Source organism: Ornithorhynchus anatinus, chromosome 4, assembly GCF_004115215.2.
Source record: "Ornithorhynchus anatinus isolate Pmale09 chromosome 4, mOrnAna1.pri.v4, whole genome shotgun sequence".
Taxonomy (NCBI): Eukaryota; Metazoa; Chordata; class Mammalia; order Monotremata; family Ornithorhynchidae; genus Ornithorhynchus; species Ornithorhynchus anatinus.
In genome coordinates, this window is record NC_041731.1 from 83,285,988 (window position 1) to 83,304,862 (window position 18,875).

The 18,875-nt window shown below is 40.9% G+C and overlaps 1 protein-coding gene and 1 long non-coding RNA gene across 9 annotated transcripts in view; one reads left to right on the forward strand and one right to left on the reverse strand.

The window, feature by feature from the left end:
* LOC114811291 overlaps positions 1–18,875 on the forward strand; it is a 63,327-nt gene that overhangs the window by 23,294 nt on the left and 21,158 nt on the right. The gene's annotated exons all lie outside the window — the stretch shown is intronic.
* NTNG1 (netrin G1) overlaps positions 1–18,875 on the reverse strand; it is a 301,578-nt gene that overhangs the window by 13,987 nt on the left and 268,716 nt on the right. The gene's annotated exons all lie outside the window — the stretch shown is intronic.

Consider the following 18,875-nt stretch of genomic DNA (forward strand, 5'->3'; position numbering starts at 1 on the left):
GTGGAGATAATGACAACTGATATAATGCAACTCACTCAACTGCAGTAAAAGCCTGGACAGCTGGAATAAAGTGTCTTCCACGTCGTTTCCTGCCTTGTTATGGCCAATCTGGAGACAAAGAATGCTTAGCTGATAAGGGTGGGAGTCAATCCGGATCAAAAGATGATGGTGTATGGCTTTGAATAATGTGTCCATTGTGTCTGAAAAGAGGTGTTTAAAGAGACATGCCTCTTTGGCTGGGATTTTGAGCTAACACACTAGCCAGACTTGTTTGTGGCAGGGTACAGTTTTGGAAAGAATTATATTTTGTGGAAACTGTATTTTTTTTACCTAAACTGTCTAGAAAGGGTGAAGGGGGCAGAGAAGGGAAGATGGGAAGGTGGAGGGGTGAATGCTTTTACTGAGTTAAGCAATGCAAGAACACGTGGATTAAAGGAAGTAGACTTGGAACTAGTTCATAGGCAGCTGATGAAAAATACACTTTCCATGCTTTAAAGGTTTCATTCTGTAGAGTTAAAAAAGAGAGTTGGACCTAGTGAAGTTTCAGATTCTTGCTTGTCAAGCTTTAGGCAGATGTTTCCTCAGAGACCTACTTTTTCTTCAGTATACTTGGCCAGGAGAGTTCTGAATTTGGATGAAGAATTCTGAGGGTTTTTAAATGCAGGGTTTTTTAAATGTGCAAAATACCTCCTGACTTGCACATCAGTAGCGTCTCAATGATTTTTCTTTAAAGAACACTTATCCACTGGTCTCTGCAAAACATCTTAGCACCATGCTACTTCCTAACAATTTCAAGCTCAGTCTTGGGAGGTGATTTTATAATGTCAGAATGAAACACAACATTTTGCCGCTAATGCTGATGTCAAGGCAAAATAAATTGTTGTCCATAGATTCAAGGTTAAGAAAACATTCCAGGGTCAAAATAATGAGCAAAATGATAACAAGGCAAGTCAGGAAAGGTGACGTGGGATCCCGAAGCCCAATGGTGGATCTTTTTCGTGTCAAAGAAAATGGAAACTATAAATGTGAAAATTTTAAAATTTGCTGCTAGTATAGAGTTCTGGCCTTTTTGGAAAACATTCTATAATAAAGAAACCATGATAGAAAAGTATGTGGAGGTGAGGGTTGAATCCACCACTTGGGAGTGATGATAATAGGAATACCTTTTAGCAGTTCTGTAACTATCATTGATTCATAAGCTAAGACTTCATAGCACTTCTAGTGCACCTTAGTAAAATACTATTATTACTACTTCTACTTGTGAAGCAGCATGGTGTAGTGGATAGAGCATGGGCCTGGGAATCAGAAGGTCATGGGTTCTAATCCCTGCTCCACCACTTGTCTGCTGTGCAATCTTGGGGAAGTCGCTTTATGTTTCTCTGCCTATCTCATCTGTAATATGGAGATTGAGACTGTGAGCCATATGTGGGACAGGGACTGTGTCCAACCTGATTTGCTTGCATCCACCAGTGCTTAGTATAGTGCCTGACACATAGTAAGCACTTAATGAATACTGCAATTATTATTATTATTATGATTACTAATAATGTTTGGTATTTGTTAAGCTCTTACTATGGGCCAAGGACTGTACTAGGCTAGATATATGGAGATCAGATTGGACTCAGTTCTTGTCCCATATGGCACTCAGAGCCTAAGTAGGAGGGAGAACAGGTGTGCTGAATTCCTATTTTACAGATTAGGCAAATGAGGCACAGTGAAGTGACATGTCCAAGGTCACACAATGGGCAAGTGGCAGAGCTGGAATTAGAACTCAGTCCTCTGACTTCCTGGCCTATGCTGTTACCACTAAGCAATACTGCCTTCCGTAATTGCATTCTATTCATTCAATCGAATTTATTGAGTGCTTTCTGTGTACAGAGCACTGTTCCACAAGCATTTCATACACGTCCACAGCTAAAAATGAAATACCATGAGCAATGCAATTAATAGGTCTTTCCCATCCCAAACTCTCTTTGACATTGGCAACAGGATCTTTGGAAGAACCAAGAGATGGCTATGCTCCTTGACATCCACCCTAATGATTCAGCTGGCATCCCTAGTTTTTCCTCCTAAATTCCTAACTTTTCTTTCACCCCAAACTTCTCTCTAATAATCCATTAAATTAACCAAAATTTTCAAACTCTAACAAATTGTCTCTACTTAACCCTCATTCCTTTAGTTTGTTTTGGGTTTATCTCCCTCAAGCTTCAGACAGTGATTCACTGAATTGAACCATGAGATTTGGCAAATAGCAATTCTGGTTTCTCTCTTTTCACTCCATTCCAGATTTCATTGACTTCAGTTACAGACTGCCTCCTTTCTCTTCTTAATAGACTGAAGAATTTAAATCTGTGTCTTTCTCTATATCTTCTTCAGCTCTACTGCATCCCTATGTTACCTATTATTCCATGTTCAGGTATACTATTTGTAAATTCCCTTCTTGAGGATGTCCAGCATTTGGAAGCATTCTTCTTGCTGCAAATATGCATTGGACCAATGATGAAAAATACATCCATAATGCCTATGAGATCTTCTGCCTGAGTTGCCATCATGTCGTAATAATTTAGAATGTTTTTCTCCAGGCCTATTACCTGGCATTTTATTAAACTTCATGGAATCATAACTGCTGCTTCCTGATGATAGTGTCAGATGGGTAGCTGGGCAAGGAAGGTGTACAACGGTTATGGATGTATCATTCTTATCAGCATGAGGGCCAGGGGCATAAGGAGCCTCTGGCCTTATCCTGCTACCCACTGGGAGCAAAGGGAACTCTGTATAACCTATGGCCAGGCCTGGGGTTGTTTACTGCTAGCAGAGAGAAAGGCTGGAGCCATAATCTTGGCTCCACCTCTGTCCCCTCTCTGTAGCCAAAGGGGGATGATCTATCTGTGAATATCCTTCCTGCCCAAAAAGCTGTGGGACCAAAGCTAATGGTAAGACCATGGGGGATTTTTGTCACTTCACACCTCTGGAGTCAGTAACTGTGTGACCAGGAGGTCTCATGACCCTAGGGGTAAACTGGAACCACTGGATGCTGTAATGATAATCCTAATTAAAAGCATTTAAGTGCTTACTGTGCCAAGCACGGTTCTAAGTCGTGTCTTATGCTGTTGAGTTGACTTCAAACCATAGCAACTCCATGGACATATCTCTCCCAGAATGCCCCACCTCCATCTGCAATCATTCTTGTAGTGTGTATCAATAGAGTTTTCTTGGTTAAAATATGGAAGTGGTTTACTGTTTTCTTCCATGCAGTAAACTTGAGTATCCACCCTTGCCCCTCTTCCGTGCCACTACTGCTCAGCACAGTGAGTTTTGACTTGTAGCAGATTGCCTTCCACTCGCCAGTGACTGCTCAAGCTAGGAATGAAATGGCTATGCCTCTGCTTGACTCTCCCTCCTGTAGCCGAGATTGGTAGAATATTGGAAACTCTCTAGCTGTGATCCTGAGACGTGAACTCTTCTAAGTAATGGGTAGACTCAAGATAATCAGGTTGGACGCACCCCTGTCCCGTTGGGGTTCACACTCAAAGTGGGAGAGAGAAAGCCAAATAAGGAAAGTGAGGCCCAGAGAAGTGACTTGCCAGGGTTACAGAGCAGGCAAATGGCAGAGCTGGGCTTAAAACCCAGGATCTCTGCCTCCCAGGCTTGTAGTCTTTCAGGTAGGTCATGCTACTTCAGCATAGTGTAGAGGATAGAGCATGGGCTTGGGAGTCAGAAGGTCATGAGTTCTAATTCTGACTCGGCCACATGTCTGCTGTGTGACCTTGGGCAAGCCATTATACTTCTCTGTGCCTCAGTTACCTTACCTGTAAAATAGGGATTAAGACTGTGAGCCCCACCTAGGACAGGGACTATGTCCAACCCGATTTGCCAGTACCCACCCCAGTGCTTAGCACAGTGCTCGGCACATAGTAAGTGCTTAACAAATACCACAGTTGTTATTATTTTTACTTTCAGGTCCCTCACTGCACCCTCAAGCATGGTGGAAAAGAAAAGGTAGAATGAGACTGACTCATCACATAGCCCTAATTCATAGTGATGGACACAGGGAAAGGTCAGAGAGGGTACTTTCAACTACCACTCAACTGACCATGTGGAGTAGGCAAGAGTCTTGATTAGTTTTCCTGGGGAGCCAAATCAATCAATCAATCACTCAATAGTATTTATTGAGTGCTTACTGTGTGCAGAGTATTGAACTACTTGGGAGAGAACAATAGAGTAGGTATTCAAGATTTCCGCCTTCAAGGAGCTTATGACCTTGATTAAGATATTGGCAAAGACCATTCATGGTGTCAAATCCTTTTGCAAGATTTACAAATAGAGGTCATTGGCACTGTAAAGATTATGTTTTGATGTATGAGCTTTCAGCTGAACTTGCATTGTAATACAGTAGTCTAGAAATAATTTTCTTGATTCTGACAATATTAGGTTTCCTGCTTGAAGAGTTCTACAAGAAGGCCATCAGATCCAGGCTCATTATGTTTTGTTTTTGTCAGTTTATGGCCATCTAAAACCATCTTCGTTCCGAGAGCTGGCTGAAGTGCTGGTTATGGGCCGGTGGAGGTGGTGGGCAGACTTTTTGGGAGGTGGGACTTGGACTAGTGGAAAGAGCCCAAGCCTGAGAGTCAGAAGGAACTGGGTTCTAATCCCAGCTCTGCCACTTTTGTGTTACTGTGGGCAAGTTACTTCACTTCTCTTTGCCTCAGTTACTTCATCTGTAAAGTGAGGATTAAGACTGTGACCCCCAAATAGGACAAGGGATTGTGTCCAACCTGTTTACCTGTATCTACTCCAGAGCATAGAGCAGGGCCTCACACATAGTAAAGTGCTTCACAAGAACCATTAAACAATAACAAAAAGTCAGAAGAAATAAGGAATTGACCCAGTGAGAAGTAGAATGGTGAAGGAAGAATCTATAAGTGAAAAAGCCTATTTTAAGGTACTGCAAATGTTCTTGTTATGAGGATCTGGTATATTGCCACAGTTTATTTTATCTGATACCTAAGTATTCTAAGTAAGTATTCTGGCCGTTCATTCTCAGTCTCCTTCGTGGGCTCTTCCTCTGCCTCCCACCTCCTAACTGTGGAGGTCTCTTAGGGTTCAGTTCTGGGTACTTTTCTATTCTCCATCTACACCCACTCCTTTGGAGAACTCATTCAATCCACTGGTTTCAACTATCACTTCTATGTGGTTGATACACAAATCTACATCTCCAGCCCTGATCTCTCTCCCTCTCTCTAGTCTTGCATCTCCTCCTGCCTTAAAACATCTCTTCTTGGATGTCCTCCCATCACCTCAAACTTAATATGTCCAAAACAGAGCTCCTTATCTTCCCATCGAAACCCTATCCTCCCCATGACTTTCCCAACACTGTAGATGGCACCACCATCCTTCTGGGCTCACAAGCCCCTAACCTTGGCATTATCCTGGATTTCTCTTTGTCATTCAACCCACATATTCAGTCCATTACCAAATCCTGTCAGTCCCACCTTCGCAAAATCACTAAAATTTGCCCTTTCCTCTCCATCCAAACTGCTACCGTGTTAATACAATCACTCATCCTATCCCACCTGGATTACTGTATCATCTTCCTTGCTGACCTCCCAGCCTCCTGGCTCTCCCCACTCCAGTCCATACTTCACACTGCTGCCTGGATCATTTTTCTACAAAAAGATTCATAGGACATGTCACCCCGCTCCTCAAAAAAACTCCAGTGATTGCCCATCCACCTACATAACAAAAAAAACTCCTCACTATTTAGCTTTAAAGCACTCAAACACATTGCCCACTCCCACCTCACCTTGCTTCTCTCCTACAGCCCAGTCTGCACACTTTGATCCTCTAGTTCTAACCTTTTCACTGTGCCTCCATCTCGTCTGTCTCATCACTGATCTCCTGCCCACATTCTGTGAAGGCACATCTCATCCAAGACGCCTTCCCAGACTAAGCCCCACTTTTCCTCATCTCCCACTCCCTTCTGCATTACCTTGACTTGCTCCCTTTTCTCTTCCCCACTCCCAGCTCCAAAGCACTTATTTGCAATTTTATTTATCTGTATTGATAATGCAATTGTCTCTCCGCTCTAAACTGTAAGCTCGTTGTGGGCAGGGAATGTGACTATTCACTCATTCAATCATACTTATTGAGCACTTACTTTGTGCAGAGCACTGTACTAAGTGCTTGGAATATACAATTTGGCAACAGCTAGAGACAATCCCTGCCCAACAACGAGCTCACAGTCTAAAGAGGGGAGACAGAAGGCAAAACAAAACAAGTAGACAGCCATCAATACCATCAAAATAGATAGAATCATAGATATATACACGTTTATTGTTGTACTCTCCCAAGCATTTAGTACAATGCTCTTCGCACACTAAGGGCTCAATAAATATGACTGATTGAATGAATACTCTAATTGGTTTTCACTGTTTTTCATGTAGATTTCTTCACTTTTGTGTAATGATGTCACCATAACAATACAGTTTGTTACATCAGTAATGTCAAATAAACAAATGTGCAATTTTAAGATACTCTCATGCTATTGTATACTACTATTAATAATGATTATGGTATTTTTAAGTGCTTACTATGTGCCAGACATTGTACTAAACACTGGGGTAGATACAAGCAAATTGCGTTGGACATAATCTATGTTCCAGGTGAGGCTCACCATCTTAATCCCCATTTTACTGATGAGGTAACTGAGGCACAGAGAAGTAAAGTGGCTTGCCCAAGGTCACAGAGCAGACATGTGGCAGAGGAGGGATTAGCATATACAACCTTCTGACTTCCAGGCCCGTGCGCTAGCCACTATGCCATGCTTTTTCACTGGTGGAGCCAGGAACCTCCTGGCTTTGCTGTCATCACGATACATTCGTTCAATTTTGAGGCTCTATCAGTGTACTGAAATAAATGATTTTGCTTGTTAAACATACTAGTAATGTTTAAATGAGTTACGAGTGGGATAGTAGTTGCATCAGCCAAGAAATTGAAAATAAATTAACCCAGAAAATCTTGGAAATGAAAAAGGTTTCAGCATGATAGAGGATGTGGAAAGCTGACTAATAAGCTAAGTGTCTAAACACAGGTAGACATTCCAGAGAATCTGTAGCAGGGACCAAAGGTTATTCCACTTGCTCCAAAGAAAGTGAGATGAGTACAGAGCCTTGATTTTTAACTTCAGAAGTTTTGACTTCAATTCATCAGCTACCAATTATTTTGACAAGTGTTTGGAAATGATGGTTCTGAAGCCAATTAGGCCTAGGAAGTAAACTGTAAATATCTCTTTGGCAATAAACAAAACAAAACCTCACTCATCCACAAATGAACAGTATTTTCAGGGAGGGTGTGAGATGAAGGAAATGAAAGCTGTAATTTAATAACCAGGCTGGAGTGGCTTCCATGGAAGGAATCAGAGACACCGTGCTAAGTTGGGCTTAGGATAACTGATGAACATTTGCCAGAGATTGCTGAACATCTTTGCAAGAGTTGACTGCACAATTGCTCAAACCAGCCCACAACTGCAATGTCTTTGATTTAGCCTACCTTTTTCCCCAATATAACAGGTCATGCAAGGGATAATTCATTTGCTAATTTAAACTTTCAGACATTTCTGCCTTTATGGTAAATAACAAACAACCTGGAAAATCCAATTTTTCATTCTTGTGTGTCTTATGCCAACTGAGTTGATGGTTAAGAAAATTACTTCAAAAATTCCTTGTCAGGGGATAGCTAGCATGCCAAAACTTTACCTGGAAATGAATTTTTATGATCTTTATAAGCCATATAAATTGACTTATAACATGAACATCAATAGAGCCTTAACTTGAGTGTCATGAGAAATAAAGCAATGATAATGGGAAGGGTTTCATTGAGGTTTTCAATTCTTGTAAGCATTTATCACTCTATTTAGAGGGAGGATATAATTAACTTGCTAGGATGACACCTACATGACCATTGCCACTTAAATATAGGCTCCATACCTCCTCCTGCTGACAGTGAGGTGGTTTGTGGAACATCTTTTTGTAGTCCTCATTATAGGGTACTAGTGCTCAAGACTTGAAGAAAATAACGTGTAGTATAAATAATTTTTCAGAGATTAACAGGTTCAAGAGATGAATCTCAATAATACTTCATATTCCCTAAAACAATGGCTCCAAGGGAGCTATGTTTTTCATGATCAGTTTCTGCCCGATCTAGTCAATATGGCAACGTTCCCTTGAGATGAAATAACCGGAAGCACTGTGGTCTAGTAGAAATAAAATAGGGTTCACTTCTCCACATCCGGAGGAAGACTGCTCTCTTCATCTTTAAAGCCCTTTTGAAATGGCATTTCCTCCACGAGGTCTACCCTGATTATTCTCTCATCCTCCCCCTTTTATGTCCCCCATAACTATCACTTCAGCCTTTCAGAATCACCTAAACTCTTAGGTACTCACCCTACTTCCCCTGCAAAGCAGCCTATGTACATACTTTCATATTCTATTACTTTCTCCTACTTAGAGGGTTTTATTTGTGTCTGCTCCTCATATTGCAAACTCCTTGAGGATAGGGCTCATCAATCTATCAATGGTGTTTACTGAAAGTTTACTGAATGCTTGGGAGAGTACACTATAACAAAACTGGTAGGCCTACAAGGACCTTACATTCTAGGAGGGGAGACAGACATTAAAATAAATTTTGAATAAGTACATAAGTGCTGTGGGGGTGAGGGTGGAGTGAATAAGGGAAAAATCCAAGTGCAATGTCTAATAATCCAGCTCTGCTGATTAAATGCAGTTTCCAAAACTAAAAGTATCCAGGGTACTTTCCAATAACTTAGCAGGAAAGAAAATTTTCATGTTGGTTGAAAGAACAATACTGCTAAACTCTTAATCACCCTGAAACAGTAAGCACACAATAAATGCCACTGACTGATTGATGGTTTTAGTACCTGTCTCCCTGAGATCTGAGATTGGATATACTCATTCTGTTACAGTCATCCAAGAACTGAGTACAGTGCTCTGCACATTGTAGGTACTCAATGTCAATAAATCAATGGGATTCACTGGGCACTTTAGTGAATACACAGCCAAGTGAATAGATGATGCAGAGAAGAGGGAAGGTAGATTAAATGAGGGTTTAGTTAGGGAAAGCCTCGTGGAGGATATGAAATTGTAGGAAGATTTTGAAAGTAGCTTGCTGCATATGAAGGAGGAGGGAGTTCCAGGCTAGAAGGAAGCAGTGTTGCCTATTGGATAGGCCCATGTTCTATCCAATATGAACATGGGCTTGGGAGTCAGAAGAATCTGAGTTCTAATCCCAGCTCTGCCACTTGTCTGCTGTGTGCTTGGACAAGTCACTTAACTTCACTGTGCCTCAGTTACCTCAACTGTAATATAGGGTTTAAGACTGTGAGCCCCACTCTGTTTACTTTGTATCTACTCCAGTTCTTAGAACAGTGCCTGGCACATAGTAAGTGCTTAACAAATACCATAAAAAAGGACATGGACAAGGGGTTGGAGGTGAGATAAATGAGATCAAGTTACAGTGAGTAGGTTGACATTAGAGGAATGAAGTGTGCAGACTAGGATGTAGTAGGATATCAACGAGGTAAGTTATAAAGGGGATAGCCAATTAAAGGCCATTTGAAGTTTCTGAGGAATGGAGAGATGTGGGCTGAACAGTCTTTTTTCAGAAAAGTGGTTTGGACAGAAGAGGGAAGTATGGACTGGAGATAGGAGTCATGGAGATCAGAGAGGAGTCAAGCAGGATATGGTAAAATACTTGCATCCACATGATAGAGGAAAGGGCACATTCTCTCTTGGTGCTGTAGCAGTAACAATTTTTGAGTGCAATAAGCACTTAGGAAGTTCAGAATAAAGAACTGACCCATTCCCTGTCCACCAGGGAAATATTTAACAACTAAATTTATAAAAATAATTGAGTGATTGAAAGAGGTGATGCTTTCTCTGATGTGACTCATTCTACACACCCATTTGTTCTCTTTAAATGAACCTTGGCTTTGGGCTCTCTTGCTGCACCCAGGATTTGTTTTCTGAGGAAAAAAAGAGCAAAGGGGTTAAGAGTAAGGAATCCAGTTCCTTCCAGTGTTTATGGCCCAAAGAGAACTGAAAAATCACATTCTGGCTGGAGTTACTGTATTTTTCAATGCTTTGTGGATCTGGTCCAGAAAATTGAGTGAAATGCAAGAAACACCATGTACACTAGATTTGGCCTAGAGCTTTTTTAGCAGATAGTTACAGATGGAAATATTGTCCAATAAAAACAACCATAAATGTGGTCACAATAAGCAAATGTAACTGTTGTTTCTCCCTTAAGGAAGAAATTAAGGACAAAGTTTTTCAGTTCCAAAAAGGACTGGTGAGCTTGTTTTTCAATAATCAATTCATAAATTGCTAACATGAAGAGGACTGCATGCAAATTATCTTTAAAGGAAGCTACACCCCACCCACCAAAATACCACTGATTGATTGAGTCTGTCAGTGCCAAAGGACAAATATCTATTTTTTGGACTTTTATGGCTAATTGTATTTATTGAGCACTGACTGCAGAGCACTGTAATAATAATAATTTTGGTATTGGTTATATGCTTACTGTGTGCCAAGCACTGTAAGTGCTTGGAAGAGTTCAACACAACTGAGTTAGCAGACATGCTCTCTGTTTACACTGAATTTACAGCCTAGAGAGTCAAGGCATGTGTGGACTTATTTTTTTACTGAAATTTTTTTAGAGGATTATTCACTTACTGAACTTTATAACTACAGCTTGGCCACAGTCTTTTCAGTAGCCCTTAATGGCTTTAAAACTGTCTAGAGAGTTGATTTCCATTTGGGGAAAACAAAAAGTATTTGTTTTTCCCAGATTGGAAGTTTTTAATTTTAGAGGATTACTCTCAGAAGGACGGACACTGGAATAATTTGTTCTCATCATTAATCTGGCCTAATAGATGTAAATAAGGACATTTCAAACTATCATTTTATGGAACTGTATGTTGATACATGGAAGACTACACTCAAATAGTCTAATGAGACCTGTTTGATTTAAGTGTAGCAGCAATCTGGACTATTATTGAAAAACAAAGCAACTGTTAATAGGAAACTATCTTCTCTTTTTAAGGAAAAGTATTTGAATATTCCTACTAAGGATCTTAGACTATATATGAAGGGAAAAAATGTTTATAAAATTTCTACATATGCAACTCAACATATAAAAGACAAAATTAATGTTCTGCCTTCTTATATACAATGGTAAAATATTAAATTCATAATTTCCTAGTGCTTTAGAAGGAAAATCACATGCACACTCCAAACTCATAGGTCTACCAGTGTAAATAATTTATCCTGGTTTATGGATGATTCAAGCTGTAATATTTATATAATAATGTAAAATTATTGTTACAAAAAAACTAATAAAAATAAATTATGAGCAGAAATAAGAAATGAACTGTACTTCCAAGAGCACCCAAAGAAAATGCAAAAATTATGTTTATCTCTAAGACTTTCAGGGTAATTCCGATTTTCTTGATTAATAAGATGCCCTTAAAACTATCTATCAATTGGGCCTATGCAGGGACATTCCAAGTCAGATTCATAATCTCTGGTTTTTATGCTCTAGATTTTTCCATCTGCAGGTTGCTCTTTGTGGTCTCTGGTAGGTGGATGTTTGAGAATTTGGTCCCAGGTGAAGACGTTTATTGTGGAAATAGGAACAGATGGAGACGTGCAAGGTGTATCGAGCTTATCCGATGGCTCAGAAATGTCCTTGGTTCTCTCTGGGCATGACTGCCTGTCTACTGTACTCTTTCAAGTGTTTGGTGCAGTGCCCAGTCAGTATGCAGTAGAGGCTTCTTAAGCAATACTGGGATTATGCTGAATTGATGCATCAGAAAACGTGGTATGTAGAAAATGTCACAGTTCTAGTATGGCCCTGGCTCAGCAAATTCAAGATTCCAATTTCACAATCCTGAAACAGTCATATTTAAACACAGTGTTAGTCAACTAGGATGGCCACTGGTGGCCTTCTTGAATATTGGATGTGCTCTTGCCACTTCAGAAGAGATGTTTGCACCTTATGTGACTTACTCCGTGAGGGTAATATAAGGTAATGAAATGACCCATACAGAAGCTTTTAAGAAAACCTGACCATTCTCTTTGCTCCAGAGCTATTGCACTGCCTCCCAAGTTCTTATAATAATAATGGTAATAATGAGGGTAATTTGTTAAATGCTATGTGCCAGTCACTATACTAAGCCCTGGGGTGGATGCAAGCAAATCAAGTTGGACACAATCCTTGTCCCATGTGGGCCTCACAGTCTCAATCCCCACTTTATAGATGAGGTAACTGAGGCACAGAGAAATGAAGCGACTTGGCCAAGGTGACACAGCAGACAAGTGGCAGAGCTGGGATTAGAACCCATGACCTTCTGACTCCCAGGCCCATGCGCTATCCACTACACCATGCTGCATGTGGCTTAAAGACAGGAGTTAAGGAGGAGGGAGTCTGCTTGCTTATTATTATAAGTAATCTCATTATTATTACCACTAAGAGTAGTAAGATTATTTTTAAGTATCTACTAAGGATCAAGGACTGTGCTAAACACTCAGGTAGTTACAAGATAATTGCACCGGGGGTCAAGAGCAAAGTGGTATCAAGAGTTGGTGTCTTATCCTCATTTTACAGATGAGGAAACTGAGGCATAAGTGAATTGCCTGAGGTTACACAGCAGGGGTAGGGAAAAGCTGGGATTAGAATTCATTTTCCTGAATCCCGGTCCCACTTTATCCACTGGATGATACTGCTTCCCTAAAGTACCAGAAAAAAGGTCAATCAATCAATCAAAAATATTGATTGAGCATGTCCTGTCTTGGGAATATCAAATAATAATGTTGGTATTTGTTAAGCGCTTACTATGTGCCGAGCACTGTTCTAAGCGCTGGGGTAGACACAGGGGAATCAGGTTGTCCCACGTGGGGCTCACAGTCTTAATCCCCATTTTACAGATGAGGTAACTGAGGAACCGAGAAGTTAAGTGACTTGCCCACAGTCACACAGCTGACGAGTGGCCGAGCCGGGATTCAAACCCATGACCTCTGACTCCAAAGCCCGTGCTCTTTCCACTGAGCCACGCTGCTTCTCAAATGCATGGGAGAGTACAAGAGAAATTAATATGCATGATTTGTGGCCTCAAGGAGTTTAAAAATCTAAAATATATTTAAGTTACTGATCAGAGGTAGTACCACTGTATATAAAATATGTACATAAGTGCTATAGTTGGATTGTGAGCACTTAACATACATCTGTAGTGAAGAAGGATTAGGTGAGTACTCAAGTGCTTAGGTGACATGGAAGTGCTGAAATGACAGCAATTTGGGAAAAAAGATGGAGCCCTGGGAGATTAATTGGTGACTGCATCCTGCAGGAAATATGCTTTCAGAAGATGGGGGAGAGCAATCGAGTGGGTATTTAATTATATTTGAAAATTGGTCATTTCCTGTCTGGGGTGAAGTTAGAGAGATGGAAGGATGTATACCCTCGGGAGTCCTTGAGATAACTGTCATCATAGATGCTACTGCAGCTTCTAGCCAGTAATAACCCTCACTATATGTGGGGATGGATTTGGGGGTTAAAAATGTACATAATTTGGGACTGTTACACATTTTTTTCTTTTAATTTGAGCAAAGGTGGGACTTATAAAAACAAAGTTTTTAGGTTTTGAATTTGCTCCAGATAATACATCTAATAATAATAATAGTTGTGGAATTTGTTAAACACTGTATTCCAAGCACTGTACTAAGAACTGGGGCAGATATGAGATAATCAGGGCTTGCGTGGAGCTAACATTCTCGGTAGGAGGGAGCACAGGTATTGAATCCCCATTTTGCAAATGAGGAAACTGAGGCAGAGAGAAATTAAGTGACTTGCCCAAGTTCACACAACAGGTAAATGGCAGAGCTGGGATAAGAACCCAGGTCCTCTGACTCCCAACTCAGCTGAGCCGTGCTGTTTCCACACTGGCCAAGTGAGGGTTTCTCTGAGAATATCACACTTGGGTTTGCTAGCAGGCACTAGATGCCCCAGGACCCCGATGGCACTCACAACAGAACTATGGTGCCTTGGGTGGTTGAGAGTGTTGGGAGTCCAGAGTCAAACCCAAACAATATCCAAACTTCTGTGACTGAGAGAGAGGGTTAGAAGAATAAGCCTCAAATAAGAAACAAGCAAATATAACTGTGGAAGCCATGGAAGCTCCAGGCTCTTTTTCAGGCAGGGAGAAAGGAAATCTGCCACCTGAAAAAAAAACAACTTTGCATTACTAAAGCCTTATGAACAACCATTCCAAAGAATATTCATCTTTGGCACTGGAGATATTGCTATTTAATCAGTTAAGACCACCAGGTCAGAATGAGAAGAGATTTGTAAATCAGCATAAGTCTGTTTTGGAAAGGAAAGTGTTAAGAAAAAATTGAACAAAACATTTTTCAAAAATGGGATTTGAAGGGGAGAGGGAGAGGTTAGCCCTAATGAAAACCAAGCTGGTGGGATGGGAATCTGGCTAAATCAGATAAAACTCAAAAATCCATATCCACAGAAGGGATGACAGACCCTTGACGTGACAACTATGATTGTAAAGTTGGTAGGCAGACTATTGATTTGATTAAGAATCACTTTCTTTCCATTCATTATTTCTGGGGCACAGATAGAAAATGACAGAGGTGAAATCACATCATATGAGTTGCTATAGAAACAAAGGATTGCCCACATATGTCACTTTCTATGACACCGACTCATTTCACTGGAAACTGCTGCCATCCTATGTTGTGACTTTTTACTTTAGTGTGGTGATGCAGTGTCACTGTTTACCTGCCTCTGTGACAAGCTGAGGTGGATTGTTTGTGTTCATACTCCTCAGGCCACAGGCCACAGAATCCATTTGAATACAATTGCTACAACAAGCTGCTAAATTTGTGAATTTGGGAGGCAACACTGTTTAATGGAAGAAGCTTAGACATGGGAGCCAGGAGACCTGGGTTAATCCCCATTTCACCATTGGACAGCTGTGGGCTCAGTACATAACAAGCACTCAACTACTACTGTTTGCTTTGTGACCTTGGGCAGTCACTTAATCTCTCTGTGCAGGAATTGTATCTCATGCTGCTGTCTTGCTTTCTCAAATGCATAGAACAGTGCACAAGATTCAGTGGATGCCCAATAAATACCTTTACTACTACTACTCAGCTCCCTTATTTGTAAATTTTGGTGCGACAAACATGCTTCTGCTCCTTTTTAGATTTTGAGCCCCAGGTAAGACAGAAACACTTTGACTTGAGTAAACCCTTAAGAAATTTTATTATTATTCGTTATTAGAATATGAAATTAGTCTTCAAAACACTAGCACCTTCTTGTGCCTTGAACACAGTATTTAGCTTGTTGTCCAATTCACCTTTGCTGCAAGGATACTCTGGGCATGATTATATTGGTCTCATCTCTCTCTTGGACACTACACGTCTTTATAACTCCACTTTGCAGATATCACTTGATTTAATGGATGGCTTCTCCTCCTCCTACACTGATTTTTTTTTTACACTGAATCTACCACTTCCTCTCCATCCAAACTGCTATCCTGTTCAAGCACTCATCATATCTCAACTCAACTACAGGAACAGCTTTGCTGACCTTCCCTCCTTTAGCTTCTCCTCCCACCTGTCAATAACTCAATCTGCTGGCCATGTAATTTTTCTAAAAAAATGTTCTGTGTATGTCTCACCTCTCCTCAAAACCTTCCAATTGTTGCCTAACAATCTCCACAACAAGTACAAACTCCTCTTTGTGGGCTTTAAAGCACTCAATCAACTCTCTCCCTTGAACCTATTCTTGTTTCTTTCCCACTACAATCCAATCTACACACTTCACTTCTCTAAAATTAACCTATTTACAGTTCTGGGATCTTGCCTCTCACTGTTTATCCCTGACTCGCATCTTTCTTCTGTCTGGAGCTCTCTCCCTCTTCCTAGCCACAGATCCCATTCTGCCCATCTTCAAAGTCCTATCAAAATCCTATCACTTCCAGTACACCTTCCCTGACTAAATCTCTCATTTCCCTACCCTATTTTTCCTCCCTTCTGCATCGCATTTGCACTTAAATCCATACCCTATAAGCATTTTGATACTCATCACACTTTCAGCTTCATAAATCCTTTCACTCTGATTCTTCCCCTATCTGTAATTTATTTTAACATCTTTCTCTCCTGATTGATGTAAACTCCTTGAAGGCAGGGATGGTGTCCACTTATTTAATTTTACCCTCCCAAGTGCTTAGTATAGAGCTCTGCACACAATAAGTGCTCAATAGATGCTATTGATTGAATGCTTTGTTTTTAAAGTAACGTTTCCTGTTTTATTTGGTTCCACCATGAACTTGGTGCTGTAAGGATCTAGATCCACCTTGCAGATAAGGATGGCAGACTGATATTGATTAGGCCTGTTCTGATCAGGCATTCCGATTAGGTGTGTGGAAAACTTTTGATTTTCCATGACAGGTTTAGATGTTTCAGGGAAGAAAAAAATATACAGTTTTATTTATTTTTAGTGTCTTGGTCTTCCTGTTAGGCTGCTCTCCTTGTCTTTACCAAACCTCAGTGTAGGGACTTGGTGGTGGAGCCACAATTATGAGAGTGTTGAAAGATTTCACCATCTTATTTAACTCTGAAGATATATCTAAAAGGAACTTCCCATCACTGTAGGCAGCATCGCTATCCTTCCTGTCTCACAAGCTCATAACCTTGGCATTATCTTTGATTCGTCTCTCTTTTTCAACCCACATATTCAATCTGTCACCAAATCCTGTTGGTTCAATCTTCACATTACTAAAATCTTCCCTTTCCTCTCCATCCAAATTGCTACCATGCTAATCCAAGTGCTATGTCACTGTAGGAGAAATATTTCAAGATGATCCAATAAGTGAGCAGTTTATATTAGCTACTCATCAATTGTCTTCCTAGGTTTAGTGATAAAGTTACTCTGCCTAGCGACCAGGGGTTGGGGCTGGGGAAAGGGGAGGGAGGAGTGTTGATGACCCTGGGCAGCCTCCCCACACAGTGAATTGAAGGTGGGGTGAGTGGAGGAAGGTTGGGAGCAGAAGATCATTTAATAATTCTTAAATTATGCTCTTCTTCCATTTTCGATTATTTAGGAATTAATTAGTAAGAAGCCACCCTCCTTTTGATTATGCTTTCATATTTCTTTCATGTCCCTCTTTCTAGACGGACTCCAGGGAATCTGTTATACTGTACTCTCCCAAGTGCTCCATAAATACAATTGATGGCCTGACTGACTTACGGAAGCTGACCGGAGGGGACTGTGGGGACAGAGTCTCTGGAACGCAGTTTCTCTGCAGGATATGCATGTGGATTGCAAGGGTGGGGAGCAGACTGAGAGTGGATGCCTGAAGGTGGGTTTCCTGAGTCTTTTCATCAGGATTGGGGGATGAAATCTCTGGCACGTTATTTACTCTGCCAGGGATGTGCATACTGTTTCCTCGGACAATCATGTGTGTAGATTGTGGCACTTGGAAGTGGACTAGGGGCAGGTGTTCACAAACACCTGACTATGAGACCTCCTCCCCAGATCCCTTCCTCTGGAGCTGACCCCCGTGGCAGAGGTAGGGAACAGAGGCTGCCAAAGCCCTCCCTCTGGAGCTGAGTCTGAAATGGACTGCAGGGTGGACACTAGGCCAGTGTTAGATTGTCTTTTTTTTTAATGGTATTTGTTAAAATCTATGTTCCAGGGACTGCCCACATAATAATAATAATAATGATATTTGTTAAGCATTTACTATGTGCCAAGCACTGTTCTATGCTCTGCAGTACATACAAGGTAATCAGATTGTCCCATGTGGGGCTCACAGTCTCAATCCCCATTTTACAGATGAGGTAACTGAGGCACAGAGAAGTGAAGTGGCTTGCCCAAGGTTACACAGCAGAGAAATGGAGGAGCCGGGATTAGAACTCCCATCCTCGGACTTCCAAGCCCGTGCTCTTTCCACTAAGCCATGCTGCTTCCCTTACTTCCCATTTTATAGATAGGTTAACTGAGTCACAGATAAACTGAGTAACTTGGCTCTTGGTCATCCAGCAGGCAAGTGGCGGAGCTGGATTTAGAACCATGTTCTTTTCACTTGTAGCTTTTCTATGCCTGGCTGATGCCAATCATAGGAGACATGACAATATTTTGGGTCACATCTCAGTACCTTCTACTAGGAATTAGTAGAATTGATAGGAAACACACATGCATTTGTAATAAAGCCCTCTTTTCCTCTTCTCCGGCTCCCTTCTGTGTCACCTTGACTTGCTCCATTTATTCACCTTCTGCCACCCCACAGCACTTAAGTACATAGCTGTTATTTATTTATATTAATGTCTGTCTGAAGTAGCATAGCCCATTTGAAAGAGGATGGGCTTGGGAGTAGGTAACATGGGTTCTAAGTTTGCTTTTCCCACTTCCCTGATGTGTGACCTTGTGTGACCTCTCCTACGTGCAATCTGAACTCAGTGTGGGACCTGATGATCTTGTATCTACCTCAGAACTTAGTACTTCATTCATTCACTCGAAATTATTGAATGATTACTGTGTGCAGAGCACTGTAATAAATGATCAGGAGAGTACAATGTAACAATAAACAGACATGTTCCCTTCCCACAACGAGTTTGCAGTCTAGAGGGGAAGACAGACTTTATTGGAACAGTGCTTGGCACATAGTAAGCACTTAACAAATATCATCATTATTATTATTATTATTGTTATAAATGAATAAAATTATAGTACATAAGTGCTATGGGACTGGGAGAGGTAATGAATAAAGGGAGCAAGTCAGG